This window comes from Phocoena sinus, chromosome 16 (assembly GCF_008692025.1).
Source record: "Phocoena sinus isolate mPhoSin1 chromosome 16, mPhoSin1.pri, whole genome shotgun sequence".
Classification (NCBI taxonomy): domain Eukaryota; kingdom Metazoa; phylum Chordata; class Mammalia; order Artiodactyla; family Phocoenidae; genus Phocoena; species Phocoena sinus.
This window is the reverse complement of record NC_045778.1, coordinates 35,771,277-35,785,672: the sequence shown is the minus strand read 5'-3', so window position 1 is coordinate 35,785,672 and position 14,396 is coordinate 35,771,277. Positions and strand designations below refer to the sequence as shown.

Genomic DNA, 14,396 nt, shown 5'->3' with positions numbered 1-14,396 from the left:
CACTTTCTGTGTCTTGTCTCATTGAATCCCCTCGATCGTATAAGGTAGAGATGTAAACAAAGTGTATTTCCATTTTATTTGGAAAAACTGACATGATTCCTAACCTGGCTAGGGTTTGGGCTGGCAGCCTGATTCAGGATTTGCTTCTAACACTTGCGCTGCTTGTATGTTGGACGCTTTCAAGGGACACCTTTCAGATCGTGGTCATGGTAGCTGTGGATCTTCTCATGACACACTTCTGCTGTCAGCGCTCTTGGGCAGAATAGCTCTTTGGGCTGCTGCAGCCCACTCCTGGGTTCCCTTTCAGAGCAGCAAGCACGCAGGGGGAATGTGAGGCCCTGGAGAGGATGCAGGTAGGTGGTGAGCTGCTCGGGGCCCCTCTGGAAACTCATGGACACGCCCTTGAAGTTTGGTGTCTTGGCTGCTCGGAGGAAGGAGATGCCCAGCAGACTGGAGGAGTGGTAACTGCAGGCTGACGGCCTGTAAGCCCCTGGCAGCATCACCACCAGTGTCAGGGGCTACCTGAGGCAATAAGAGTCATACTCAGTGAGACAGCACCAGGAATAACATCTGGGTTCAAGTCCTCAACGTTCCTGCTGTGTCTGCACAGTGAAAAACTCCCATTCCTGGGCCTGTAGTGCAATAATCCATTTGCGTCTACTTCGGGTTTTATGTAGGCAGGTTTGGCCTCAGCCCACACAGGTGTCTGGGTTCTCTGACCTCACCCCTCTCCTAACCTCCTCCATCCATCTTAGCAAACGACTCCTACGACCTCATCCTGGAGCTTGCCCAGCTGCAGAACTGCTCCATCTCCACTCTGCCACTCGAACTTTCCATCCTGTTCCAGTGCTTCCCTAGACGTGTCCTTTGACCTCACTGAAACACCCCCACCCTCACCTCATTGAGCAGGAATCAGAGAGGTGAAGGACTTGGCCCAACTGTGCCACCCAGGAATAGAACTTGAAGTTAAGTCTCCCTCCTCCCAGCCCCATTCCTGAAGGCAGGTCCGTCTTCCCATTCTCACACCTGAATGCAAGTCCTTCTTCATAGTCTAACACCTATTTTGCTTATTTTTAAGGCATTCTGACAATATCAGGATGAATTTCATAACCTTACTGCCTAGCCCAGTCCCCCTTTTCATTTTCTGTATTCTTCTCTAACCACATGCACACGAATTTCATAAAGAGTCACTCATAATCTAGAGGCAATTTTGTGTTCTGCTTTTTTTTTTTTTTTTTGAGCTAACATCCTGGCATAAACATTTGCTGTGTTGTTGCAAAGACCTCCTAATGATCATTTTAAATGATTGCATTGAGATAAAGAATTGATGTTCCATAACCTACCCAATGTTTCCTGTTATTGGACGTTGTAACTTTTTCCAATTCTTCAGTCAGTTCTTTTAGACAGTGTTTCATCGAAAATCTTCATGTGTCAGGTTTTATTTTCCTCCTTGGATTGTTGCTGATGGGAAATTTCCAGGGTCAAAAGAGTCAGGGTGCCAGTCTCCTGAACGGCATCATCTCGGTCTTGGCTACCACGCCCTGTGGTGGTATCATCGCCCTCCTTTTACAAATGAGAAAACTCGCCTTTCCAGAATCTTCTCACGCTGGCTTCCTCTCCCTGGAGCAGCCCCTGCTGCTCTTGTACCCACTTTGCACATCTCACTAACTCCTATCATCCTTTCCATTTCAGCCCAATCACTGCTCCTCGGGGCAGCTTTTCCTTGGTGCCCTGCCATACCCAGGTCTGTTAGATATGCACATGGCGCCCCGGGCTTTTCCTGCAGAGTGCATGTTTCACTCTGCAGCGATATATCCATCGCATAATTATTTGACTGATGTCAGTCTTGCCCACTAGATTCTAATCTGTGCTACAGAGGGTGGTATGGCCACCTTTCCCCCCATAGTGCCAGCCTGGGGCCTGGCATGCAAAGCGGTCTTACTGAATGCTTGCTGAATAGGGAATGAGGGCTCCATATGCCAAGGACATATACCACTGGTAAAGGGCAGCTGGCCCCTCGTGCTCTGCTTTCCTTGAAGAAAAATGTTCTCAACATACCCTAGCTGTGCGCCTAAGAAGGGTATATCTCAAGCTTGAGACTAGAGTGCAAGCGGCAGGAGGCAAGAACAGTGAGCAACTTTGTAATGTTCTTGGAAGACAGCATGGTGTGGTGAGGCAAACAAGGCTGCGGGCGGTAGCAAGGACGTGCTCCTGATCAGCTCTGCACTATGTAACTGTGGGGCCTTGGGCCGAGCCGTCAATACCTCTGGGTCTCAGTTTTCTCACCTGGACAATGGGCACACGCTGTGCTCCCCTGGGAAATAACCGTGACTTGGAAGTGACCTTCCCTCCCCTCATTGTCCCCTTGAGCAAATGAAAGCTACCCCAGTGCCCGTATCATTCAGCTTTCTTCCCAGGTATTTGAAGAAGGGGAACACCTTTTGTAAAAACACAGCCCAGGGACTTCCCTGGTGGTCCAGTGGCTAAGACTCTGCACTCGCAATGCAGGGGGCCTGGGTTCGATCCCTGGTTGGGGAACTGGATCCCACATGCGTGCCGCAACTGAGGAGCGTGCACGCACAATTAAGGATCCCGCATGCCGCAATGAAGACCCGGCGCAGCCAAAATAAATAAATATTTTTTAAAAACCCAAAAACCAAAAAATAACATAGCCCATTAAATTCAAAGTGCTCCTCAACTTCCTGGGATGGAATGCAGTGATATCCTTATCCGGGTGTTAGAGCAGCTGTAAATCAGTATTTTTTTAAAACTCAGGTGTAATTATGTGAATAAATCATGAAGTCAGAAGTGGGTTGGATTGATGCGTCAGGTAAATTCATCTCAGCAGCGAGTGGAGGTGCATGGGGGCCCGGGAGTCGCCATAGCCCTGCCACCGGCTGTAGGTCTTGCTGGTTTCCCGGTTCTCACTTGCGGCCTTTGCCCTCCTGTCCTCCCTGCCTCATGGCCCTGGACTTGCCTTCCAGTGTGCTGTCTGACCGCCAGCTGCGTGGAAAGGCCCAGTGCACATCGTCGGGCTCTGGAGGGTCATGGGAGCAAGACATCGAGGCTGAATTTCAGCCGAATCTGAGTATGGTGGGAACTTGGGTGCAGGCGTGTGTCTGAAACTGAAGGGTCAGAGTCAGAGCCCCTCTGTATTGGGGGGCTGGGGTGGGGGATAGGCTGGGTCCCATCAGAGGAAGCATGGATGGCTCTTGGCATTAAGTCTGCTGAGGATTCCCTCAGATGTATGGCATGAGCTGTTCTCTGGTCCTCCCTATCTGTCTGTCTGCCGCCAGCTAAGGCTGAACCTTGGGCCTTGGGACACATTGCACATGGTGGGCATACCCTTGTCTGGGCTGTCCTTGTAGCAGGGACCTGTACCCTGAGAGGGGACTCCAGGCCCCTGACCAAGCAAGTGGTTGTGAGCTGTGCCCTCCATTGGTTAAAGGATACAGGTGTGAGAGGCCTCAACACCCTTGCACTTGCTAAGGCCTTCCCCACAGTGCTGAGGAGGTTTGCAGGTGTGGGATGGGCATAGCCTGCAGGTACACCCCGGGTTCTGAGCTAGGCTACCTGGTAGCTTTTCAAGAGGACTGAGGTCTTCCTATCTCCTGGGCACATTTACACATGAGCACATTTATTTCTCATAGCTCGAGACATCTTACAGGTGAGGAAGCTGAGGCTTGGGGATTAAGTGACCTGCACCAAGTTCACAGCCAGAGAGTGACAGGTTTGGGATTTGAACCCTGGTCCATGTGTCTCCAAGACCCTGCTTTTGTCAACTCTGTGATCTTGAAAAGAATGAGGTAGGCAGTGGGATGGTGCCTTACCTAGTGGAAGGGGGCCCCACCTACCTCTGCGCAGACTGAAGTGTGCGTGTGTGTGTGTGTGTGTGTGTGTCTGTGTAGTTGGAATAGACTCTGAGGGCCACACCAGGAGTGGTACTTACGAGGGAAGGACGGCAGAGGGAGCTGTCCTTCTGACGTTTGAGATGAGCAATTTGTGATAGCCGTCTAGAGATGGTGAGTGGGAACACTGAGGGATGTGTCCGTCTAGCATCTGTTGTTGGATGGCTAATTTATTTCCCAGTGTGCAGGGCTCGGATCAGCAGTGCTAAGTAATGATTTTCTCTGTCTCAGTGACATGGCTGAGGTAGAAGGAGGTGGCTGTGTACCAGGGTGACTCTGCCTTCTGCTTTGCTACCCTTGGGCTGCAGGGCATATCCTTTCTTAAGAACTTTGTGTGGGCCAGAATGTGAGATACAGTGAAATGAAGGGGCGGGGCCTGTCCCCCCACCCACCAGAAAGGTGGCGCTTGACCAGCAGTGGGAGCCCCCCGCCCTGCCCCTACCTCCCGCTCCTGTCTGCAGTGTCGTTGCTCATCCACAGGGTCTCCCAGCTCCCGGGGCTGACACTTGCCCTTGGGAGCCCGGACACATGAGCCAGGATGGCAGCCCGTGGTTTGGGGGTGCGGTAGAATCTCCTTAGCGGTCAAATTGTGAATCTAGCTGTAGGCCCTGAGTTGATGCCTATGGGTAGGCAGGGAGCTGTGGCCTCTGTCACAGGCTCACACAGAACTACTGAAGGAACCAGAATCCCCCACCTGGGCCCCAAAGGGAATTCAGTGCCAGCTCGGACCTCTAGTCCCAGAAGGAACCAGGTTGCCGTGGACGACCTCGGGTAGCAGAGTGGCAGCCAACGCCCACACTGCGTCTTGCTCAGCCATCCTCCTGCAATGCACAGACTCCGCGGGCTGATGAGTGTGGGGTGCGGTCAGGGCCCCTAGGCCCTACTGTTTGCCTGTCCTCACTTCGTATCCCTGCTCCCCAGCCCTTCCCCAGGCTTCATATTCTGGTTGCGAACAGCCCAGGGGAAGATCCAGCTCCCTCCCTTGGGGCCTCTTGGCAACTCACCCCTGGCAGGGCCTCTCGTGGAGGGGGCACATTTGTGCTGTCGGAATGGAATTGTGTCTGGAGGGCTCCCAGCATGCGATTTCTCCTTAGGAGGAGAACTTTTGCTTCCTCCATTTCACATAAGGCAAATGGTGTGGTGACGCCAAGCAGCTGGCTGCTGGGACACCAGTCCTGGCTCTGCTGTCTTAATGTGTGGTCATGAGCAAATGTCTTATCCGTTCTAAGCCTGCAGTGTTCTCCTCTGTAAAATGGGCGAAGCAACCCTTCTTTACTTGCTCGGGTCAAAAATCTTGGTGTTGTTTTTGATGCTTCTTTCTCTCACACCTCATAATTAACCCGTCAACAATTCTTTCAGCTCTCCCTGTGGTGTATCTGGAATCTGATTACTCCTCACCACTGCCACGGCCACCTCCCTGGTCTGTCCCACCATCATTATGACAGTAGCCTCGTGATTGGCCTTCCTGCTTTTGTCCTCGGCCCCGTGGCCAGAATGATCCTGCTAACATGGCAGCTGATCACATCATTCCTCTGCTCAGAATCTTTCCATACCTTCCCATCTTTCCAGGGGAACAGCCAAAGTCCCTACCTTGACCTAAGTCAGGTGGACACACTTCCCCATCTTCATGGAATGGTCCCCATTTATACCTCTTGGCCCCAAAGAATTATTCGCTCTCAGAATTGTCCTAGTTTGCTGTATGCCAGTGCTTGTAGTGGCTTTATTCATGGTAGCCCAAACTGGAAGCAACCTGTATGTCCTTCAGGTGGTGAATGGATAACAAACTGTGGTACATCCATACAATGGAATATTATTCAGCATCGAAAAGGAGCAAAATACTGACACACATAGAAACTTGGGATGATTCTCAAAAGCATATGCTGAGTGAAAGAAGCCAGACTCAAAAGGCCTGATACTTGTGATTCCATTTAATGATGCTCTGAAACAGGCCCAAGTACAGGGCAGAAAACGGAGCGGTATTCGCCAGGGCTGCTAGCTGAATTGGCCCTAAGAGGCCACGGAATTTTTGTGGGTGATGGAACTGCTCTATATCTTCAGTAGGGGGTTGGTTACACGATGGTCTAAGATGAACAAACTCAGAATTGTACACTAAAAAGAATGTATTTTGCTATATGCAAATGATAGTTCAATTTTAAAAACATGTTCTGGTTTGGATGATAAATTATATGGTCACCCTGTGTCTAACGTCTTACGTGATCCAGCCATGCATCATCTCTTTGACCTCGTTTCCTCCTGCCCTCTTTCTTGTTCCCTCCATTGCGGCCACCCAGGCGTCCTTGCTGTCCCTTGAATATTCCCGGTATGATCTCTTCACTTCTTCTCCTCTCTGCCTGGCACAGTTGACACAGTCTCCTCCCCCTTCCTTAGGATCTTTACCCCAAAGTCTCTCTATCAGTCACCAATATGACCACATCATGTTACATAACAACCAACCCAGCAAATTTCACTGGCATTCAGCTTCTCATGCACCCCGGCAGGCTGGCTGGGGTGACTCGTCCAGGCTGGGCTGGGTAGGTTTTCTTCCACCTGTGGATTTGCTTCCTGGCATCTTGGCTGGGGCACAGCTTAGAGGAGCAGCCCTCTATCCTTAAGATGCTCTCCTTTGGCCATGGCCAAAGCATAAGAAGGCAAGTGCCTGTATGTGCATATTTGAAACTTTAGCTTATGTCCTGTCTGTTAACATCCCACTTGCCAAAGCAAGTAGGGCTGTGAATATTACCAGTAATCCAAACTGCCACTGTCACCTTCCCAGGGAAGCCTTCCCTGACCAACCTCCTAAAATTTTAACCACCAGCTAGACATTTGCTATCCCTCCTCTCTGCTTTACTGTTTTCCTAAACACTCATGACCCTGTAACTTAATATACATTTTATTTATTGTTTATTTTCTCTTTTCCTCACTGGAATGCAAGTTGCACCAGAGGAGGGACATGTGTCTGTTTCATTCACCACTGTATCTCCAGCACCTAGAAAAATGCCCAGTAAATATACGCCTCAGTGATTGAATGAGGTTATGCTAAGAATGTAGTGAGATGAAGTCAGGAGACATGCTTGAAGTACACTACCGCACACAGGAAGTGCTCAGTAATGGGTGACTCTTATCACCCTGAATGCCTGAATGCTGTTGGGAGAGTCGGGGACTCAGTTATATACATGACTGCAATAATTTGCATGATTGACCTTTGAAGCAAGATCTGTTTGAATTCTGACTTCAGAGATAAGGCGTTGAAGCAGGGAGAGACTGTCACTTGCCCAAAGTCATCTGGTGAACCAGGATCTCTTTAACTGAGAGCTCATGTGGCTTCCTCAGTGCTGCGCTGCTTCTGCACCTCCCTTCATGCCAATTTCTACGCTCTGGCTTCTTTCCTTGCACCAGAGTCCCTGTGGAGTCAGAATAACTGACCAGATTAGAGCTCAGTCCCATGAGGGTGCTGAAGGTGGGTCCCAAGCACCCCTCTCAGCAACCCGGGAGTCGGGCACAGTGTGGGGCCTCGGGGACACCAGTGGCTGTTCTGTGCTACCTCCAGCCACTAGTGGCCCCTGTTTGTTGAGACCCCAGAAGGGCAGCTCTCTGCAGACTCTGAAGTGGTCAGACCCTGAGGATGGGTGACTGGGCCTCTGGGCAGAGATCACAGAAGCACATGTTCAGGAAAAACGTAGGCTTCTCCTGCCGAGGGCAGAGAAATGGAGGGAGGACTTGATGGATGGGAGGTGGGAAATTTTTTTTTTTTTTTTTTGCAGTACGCGGGCCTCTCACTGTTGTGGCCTCTCCCGTTGCGGAGCACAGGCTCCGGATGCGCAGGCTCAGCGGCCATGGCTCACGGGCCCAGGCGCTCCGCGGCACGTGGGATCCTCCCAGACCGGGGCACGAACCCGTGTCCCCTGCATCGGCAGGCGGACTCTCAACCACTGCGCCACCAGGGAAGCCCGGAGGTGGGAAAATTTATGAGAGTCATTCTGTTTGGTCGGATGACCCCTCATGGATGACACTGGGCTGAAAGAGCCAGACTGCCCAAACGAGAAAGATCAGAATGTTGAATTTGACCTTGAGTGATGGATTCTGTCTTGGTGAGGGGACAAGGCGTCTGGGTCATGTGCCCCCTCAGTGCCTTGTACATGTGTCTGTGAGGCCTTCCATGTGGATTGGCAGTCTGTCTAATTTCCCTGCCAGACTCTGAACTTCTGCATTCCCATGGTGCATTCCCAGGGCCCAGGAGAGTGGCCCCAAAGGCATCAGCAAGTGTTTATGGCATTAATGATTTATGGAGCAGTTACGGTGAGCCAGGCACTGTGCTCAGCTTTGCACATCTATCATCTCATCTGCCCCCTCACCTGCCCCGGGAGGAAATCGTTGCTATCGTTCCTGGGGCTTGGAGAGGTCTGCCCGTTCAAGGCGGTACAGATGGTCAGGGTAGAGCTGGTTTACATACCTGGACTCATAACCTTTGCACTATCTTGCCTCCTGAGATTGAAGGACACATTCTAGTCCCAGCCCTGCTACCTAGTGGTCATGTAGCCCTGGAAATCTAATCACATTGGATCTCTACTTTCTGCTCTGTAAGATGGGGATTACAAATCCCATCGGTCCTACAAATAGGACTGTTGTGAAAATCAAGCCAGAGGTTGCTTGTGATGAGTGCTCTATAGATCTAAAATTTCATAACTAGTGTTATTTCAAGTGGGCACCAAAGGCAGTCAACAAATAGGGGAGTTATAGCAGAAGGGTGACGGAGAGGGCTTAGGGAAACTTAAATATGATACTGATTATTCTCAGTGGATAAATGTGCAAAGAGCATGATCAAACAAATCACAAGAGGAGGGCTTCCCTGGTGGCGCAGTGGTTTGGAGTCCGCCTGCCGATGCAGGGGACACGGGTTCGTGCCCCGGTCTGGGAAGATCCTACATGCGGCGGAGTGGCTAGGCCCGTGAGCCATGGCCGCTGAGCCTGTGCTCCGCAACGGGAGAGGCCACAACAGTGAGAGGCCCGCGTATCGCAAAAAAAAAAAAAAGTCACAAGAGGAAATGCATCTTGTTAACAAACATATGGAAAATCACTAAAACCTCAGCTGTAATCAAAGCAAAGCAAATTAAGACAGGATGCCATTCTTCACCACTCAATTAAAGGATACCCAGTGCTGGTGAGACCTTGGTAAAATGAACGCTTGCCTTTTCTACTGTATACTGGTGAAGACTTTCTGGAAGATAATTTAGTAATGAGTATCTGGAACCATAAAAATGTTTAAACACTTTACGTGGTAATTCCATTTCTAGGAATCTCTCCTAGGGGATTACCCTAATTACACAGAAAGCTTTCTGCACAACGTAGTTCAAAACAGCTGAATAAAAAATTGTGACAATCTAAAGAGGCAACGTTAGGAGAGTGGTTAAGGAGACCATGGAATAGCCAAGTGATCGAGTATCGTTCCATGAATGTTTGCCCACTTGCATGAGGTGAACACACAAACTATGAGGGGAAAAGCAAGCCACAAGACTGTACACATCATCATGTTATAACTATGTAAGAGATCCTAGGGATCTTTGCATAGAACTAAATCTGGAAGGAAGTTAAACAGGAACGGTATCTGTGATTGAGGGTGGGATGAATATGGGTGCTTTAAAAATCATAGTTTTAATAGTAAGCATGCACTTTCATACGGAGACAGTAGTCTAGTAACTACATTGACATGGGGGTGTGAGTGGAGACCTGGATGCTGCTGGAATAGAGGTGCCATGATCAGCAAAGCTGGGTCAGAAAACTGCTCTCGCATGTAATATTTTCATCTAAATTCATTTTGTTGAAAAGAAAGAGATGGTTTCTGATGATAAGCCATGCTGGAAAATTGCTGCTCGATTGCATTTTCTTCATATCTGGAATTTTTTGTTTGTTTTGTTTCACATTTAGCTCCTTATCACTTTCTCTTGTTCTTGAAAAGTGCCTTGGATATTTTTCTTCTGCTTACAAACTTAAGAGACAGTTGTATCAACTTCAACCATGATCAATCCCTACGTAATTAAAAGTGAACAAGGCTTGTTTCCCACCCTTCAAAGATAATCACCATCAAGGATTCAGTGTGTATCTGCCCATCTTTCTCCACATATATATTGTCATGTAATTATAGCATATTCTTTTTTTTTTTTTTTTTAAGGCTGGGTCATAGTATGCATTTGCTTGGTTTTTTTTTTTTTTGCGGTACGCGGGCCTCTCACTGTGGTGGCCTCTCCCGTTGCAGAGCACAGGCTGCGGACGTGCAGGCTCAGCGGCCATGGCTCACGGGGCCCAGCCGCTCCGCGGCATGTGGGATCTTCCCGGACCGGGGCATGAACCCGTGTCCCCTGCACCGGCAGGCGGACTCTCAACCACTGTGCCACCAGGGAAGCCCTGCTTGTTTTTTTTTAATTTAGCAAAATATCTTGGACATTTTTCTATTTCTATAAAGTAGTTGTAGGCCAATGTTCCCTTTCACAAACTGTTGGCAAGAGGGTAAATTGGTAAAAAATATTTAGCAGTGTCTATTATAATACAAAATTCTCATCCGTGTTGACTTCACTCCTGAGAATGCTCCCTTCAGAAACACTCTGCTATGGACTGAATGTTTGTATCTGTCCCCCGCACCCCATCATGTGTTGAAGTCTTAACCCAAATGTTGTGGTATTTGGAGGTGGGGAGATAATTAGGTTGAGATGAGGTCATGAGGGTGGAGCCCCTTGATGGGATTAGTGTTCTTAGAAGAGGAAGTGATCAGAGTTCCCTCTTTTGCCATGTGAGGGTATAGCAAGAAGGAAGCCCTCTACAAACCGGGAAGAGAGCCCTTATCAGCAACTGCTGGTTGCACCTTGATCTTGCACTTCCTAGCCTCCAGAACTAATAAAGAGAAATAAATGTTTGTTGTTGAAGGCACCCAGTCTATGTGATTTTGTTATAGCAGCCTGAACTGATTAAGTCGTACTTCCACAAAGAAAGATCTACCGGACTGTTCATTTGGCACTATTTTTTATAGTCTCAGACTGGCCCTTTGATTTCTGGAGCATCAGGACAACTGCTTTTGTGAGCTCCACATCATGGGACAAAGGCTGGTATGGGTCAGGCAGCCCAGGCTTCCTGGTGGTGGCCATGGGAGGCTGCACAGAGGCTCAGTGGGGTTGAGGCACCATTAACCAGTGAGAGCCCTGGTGTCATTGGGGTAACCAGGGGACACCCAGGTGCAAAGCTTAAATCCAGGCACTGCGTTCTTAAAAGGGCTTTAGTAAGTTAGAAGGGACAAAATGTTTGCCGAGAATCCACTGTGTGATGGGTGCTTTGCATTTGCCCTGTTTAAGAGAGCAGACATTGGTACTGGATGGGTCTGGGTTTAGATTCCAGTAAAACCACCTACCAGTGCTGATGGTAATGCTGGGGAGCTCCTCACCATCTCTGAGCGTCTGCTTCATCCTCTTATGATGGAGATGTCTGCTTTTAGGGTGGTGGAGACCACTGAGTGCAGTATTTGGCCCATAGTAAGTGATCAACAAAGGTTGACATTATCGTTATTGTTGTAATTAAGTAATCCTCATAGCCACCGTGTGAAGCAGACATTATTAGCTCCAGTTTACAGATGGGGAAATAAAGCGTTTATACAATTTGCCCAAGGCCCCATAGCCAAATTCAGGTACATGATTGCATTTCCCTAGAGCCTTTGCTCTTTGAACCATGGCCACTTGTATTGTCCCCTGGTAGGAGGGACTGCTTAGTGAGGTGGTGAGCTCCTCACTGCCACATGTGTCCAAGCAGAGGCCAGCAACCTTTCTTTGGGTCTCTTGAATCTAGTGGAAGTTAGGAGTAGATCATCATTTTTCAAAGCATGCTTTTTGTAATCAAAAAGGAAGTTGCATGACAATAGATTTCTCTGGCCAATCAAACTATGAAATGTTGGCAGATAGTTTGTGGTAGGACTTTTCAGTGCCTTCGGCATGCCAGTGTGCACTACGAATTGTCAAGAAGGGCATGCAAAATGCAACGGTTCCCAAACTAATCTGACCACTGAATACTTTCCCCCAGAATATCTTGTAAAACTAGGGAATGTACCCTGGACAAGAGGCTTGCTTGGCACCCTTTCAACTTGGCATGTTCAGAGTCTATGGCTGGCCTAGAAGGTACCTTCCAGAGTGACCCAGCTTCACTGTCATTATCCAGCCAGTGTTTTCATGATCCAGAGCTGTGCCATTGGAACTGGGTGGTTCTGCCATCATCTCCCTTTCATGGTCCCAGCCTCTCAAGGCAGGGTGCTGTGATGGACAGCAAAGGACAGTGGCCATAATGGGATGCCATGGAGCATCTTTGTTGCCGTCCGGGTGCCTCACAGAAGTGGTCTTCTGGGAGGATAACCCAGCTCCTGTTCTCTCTTCCTCCAGTGCCATGAGCTACTCAGGTTCAGGAACTGGGCTACTTGTGTCTGCAGTTTCTGGAACTCATGCAAGTGACCTTTGGAGATGCTGGTTGGCATCCTGAATGCTGGACTTTTCTCTGCCCTCAGCTTTTTTTAAATTAAACTTTTTATTTTGAGATAAGTAGAGATTTACATTACCTGCAGATGTAATGAATAATTCAGAGACCCAATGTAACTTTATCCAGCTTCCCCCAGTGGTAAAATCTTGCAAAATTATAATACAATATCATAACCAGGATATTAACATCAATACAGTCAAGATACAGGACATTTCTGTCACCACAAGGATTCCTCATGTTGCCTTTTATATCTACGTCCACCTCTCTCATACCTCACCCCTCCGGAACCCCTAGCAACCAGTAATCTGTTCTCCATTTCTGTAATTTGTCATTTCAAGAATATTATATAAATGGAATTATATAACATGTAGCCTATGAAATTAACTTTTTTCATTTAATGTGATCCTCTGAAGATTCATCCAGGTTGTAGCATGTATTCATAGTTCATTCCTTTTATTGTTGAGCAGGATTCCATGGCATAATATATCACAGTTCGTTTAATTAGTTGCTCATTGAATGGCATCTGTTTTTAATACATTGCTGGTGGGAATGTTGCTTGACATAAGCCTTGGCAATGATGTTTTGAATCTGACAGCAAAAGTAAAAGCAACAAAAGCAAAAGTAAACAAGTGGGAGAATATCAAATGAAAAGCTTCTGCACAGGCAAGGAAACCATCAACAAATTGAAAAGACAACCTATTGAAAGTATTTGCAAAACCTATATCTTATACGGGACTAATATCCAGAAAACATAAAGAACTAATACAACTCAACAGTAAAAAGAGCAAACAATCCAATTAAAAAATGGGCAGAAGTTCTGAATAGACATTTTTCTAAAGAAGACATACAGATGGTGTACATGAAAAGATGCTCACCATTATTAATCATCAGGAAAACGCAATTAGATACCACCACACACCTGTTAGAATGGCTATCATCAAAAAGACAATAACAAGTGTTGGTGAGTATGTGGAGAAAAGGGAACCCTTGTGAACTGTTGGAATGTAAATTGGTGCAGTCACTATGGAAAACAGTATAGAGGTTTCTAAAAAAATTAAAAACAGAGTTACCATATGATCCAGCAATTCCACTTCTGGGTATTTATCCAAAGAAAACAAAAACACTAATTCTAAAAGATATATGCACCCACATGTTCATTGCAACATTATTTACAATAGCTAAGAAATGGAAACACCTGAAGTGTCCGTCAGTGGATCAATGGATTAAGAAATTGTGGTATACATACACACACACACACACACACACACACACACACACACACACACACACACAATGTGATAATATTCAGCCATTAAAAGAATGAAATCTTGCCATTTGTGACAATATGGATGGACCTCGAGGGCATTATGCTAAGTGAAATAAGTCAGAGAAAAACAAATACTGTATGACCTCTCTTATATGTAGAATCTAAAACACACACACACAGAACAAAACAAAATGAAACAAACAAAAAACACAAGCTTATAGATACAGAGAACAGATTGGTTGTTGCCAGAGGCGGGGATGTGGGGTGGGAGAAATGAGTGAAGGGGGTCAAAAGGTAAAAATTAAAAAAAAAAATAATTTAGGAAAAATAATGGTGGTGGAGAAGAGTTAGCTTGGACTATTAAAAAAAAAAAAGACACACGTTTCCCCCCCAGTTTTTGGCTATTAGGAATAATGCTTCTAAAAACATTCATGGGCTTCCCTGGTGGCGCAGTGGTTGAGAATCTGCCTGCTAATGCAGGGGACACGGGTTCGAGCCCTGGTCTGGGAGGATCCCACATGCCGCGGAGCAACTAGGCCCGTGAGCCACAACTACTGAGCCTGCGCATCTGGAGCCTGTGTTCCGAAACAAGAGAGGCTGCGATAGTGAGAGGCCTGCGCACCACGATGAAGAGTGGCTCCCGCTTGCCACAACTAGAGAAAGCCCTCGCACAGAAACGAAGACCCAACACAGCGAAAATAAATAAATAAATAATTAAA

At 47.6% G+C, this 14,396-nt stretch overlaps 1 protein-coding gene and 1 non-coding gene across 3 annotated transcripts in view; both read left to right on the top strand.

The window, feature by feature from the left end:
* The window catches only part of GRID1 (glutamate ionotropic receptor delta type subunit 1), a 671,539-nt gene that overhangs the window by 233,052 nt on the left and 424,091 nt on the right, over window positions 1–14,396 (top strand). The gene's annotated exons all lie outside the window — the stretch shown is intronic.
* TRNAA-CGC lies at window positions 2,466–2,538 on the top strand. Its single transcript has one exon. It is a non-coding gene; the product is annotated as a tRNA-Ala (tRNA).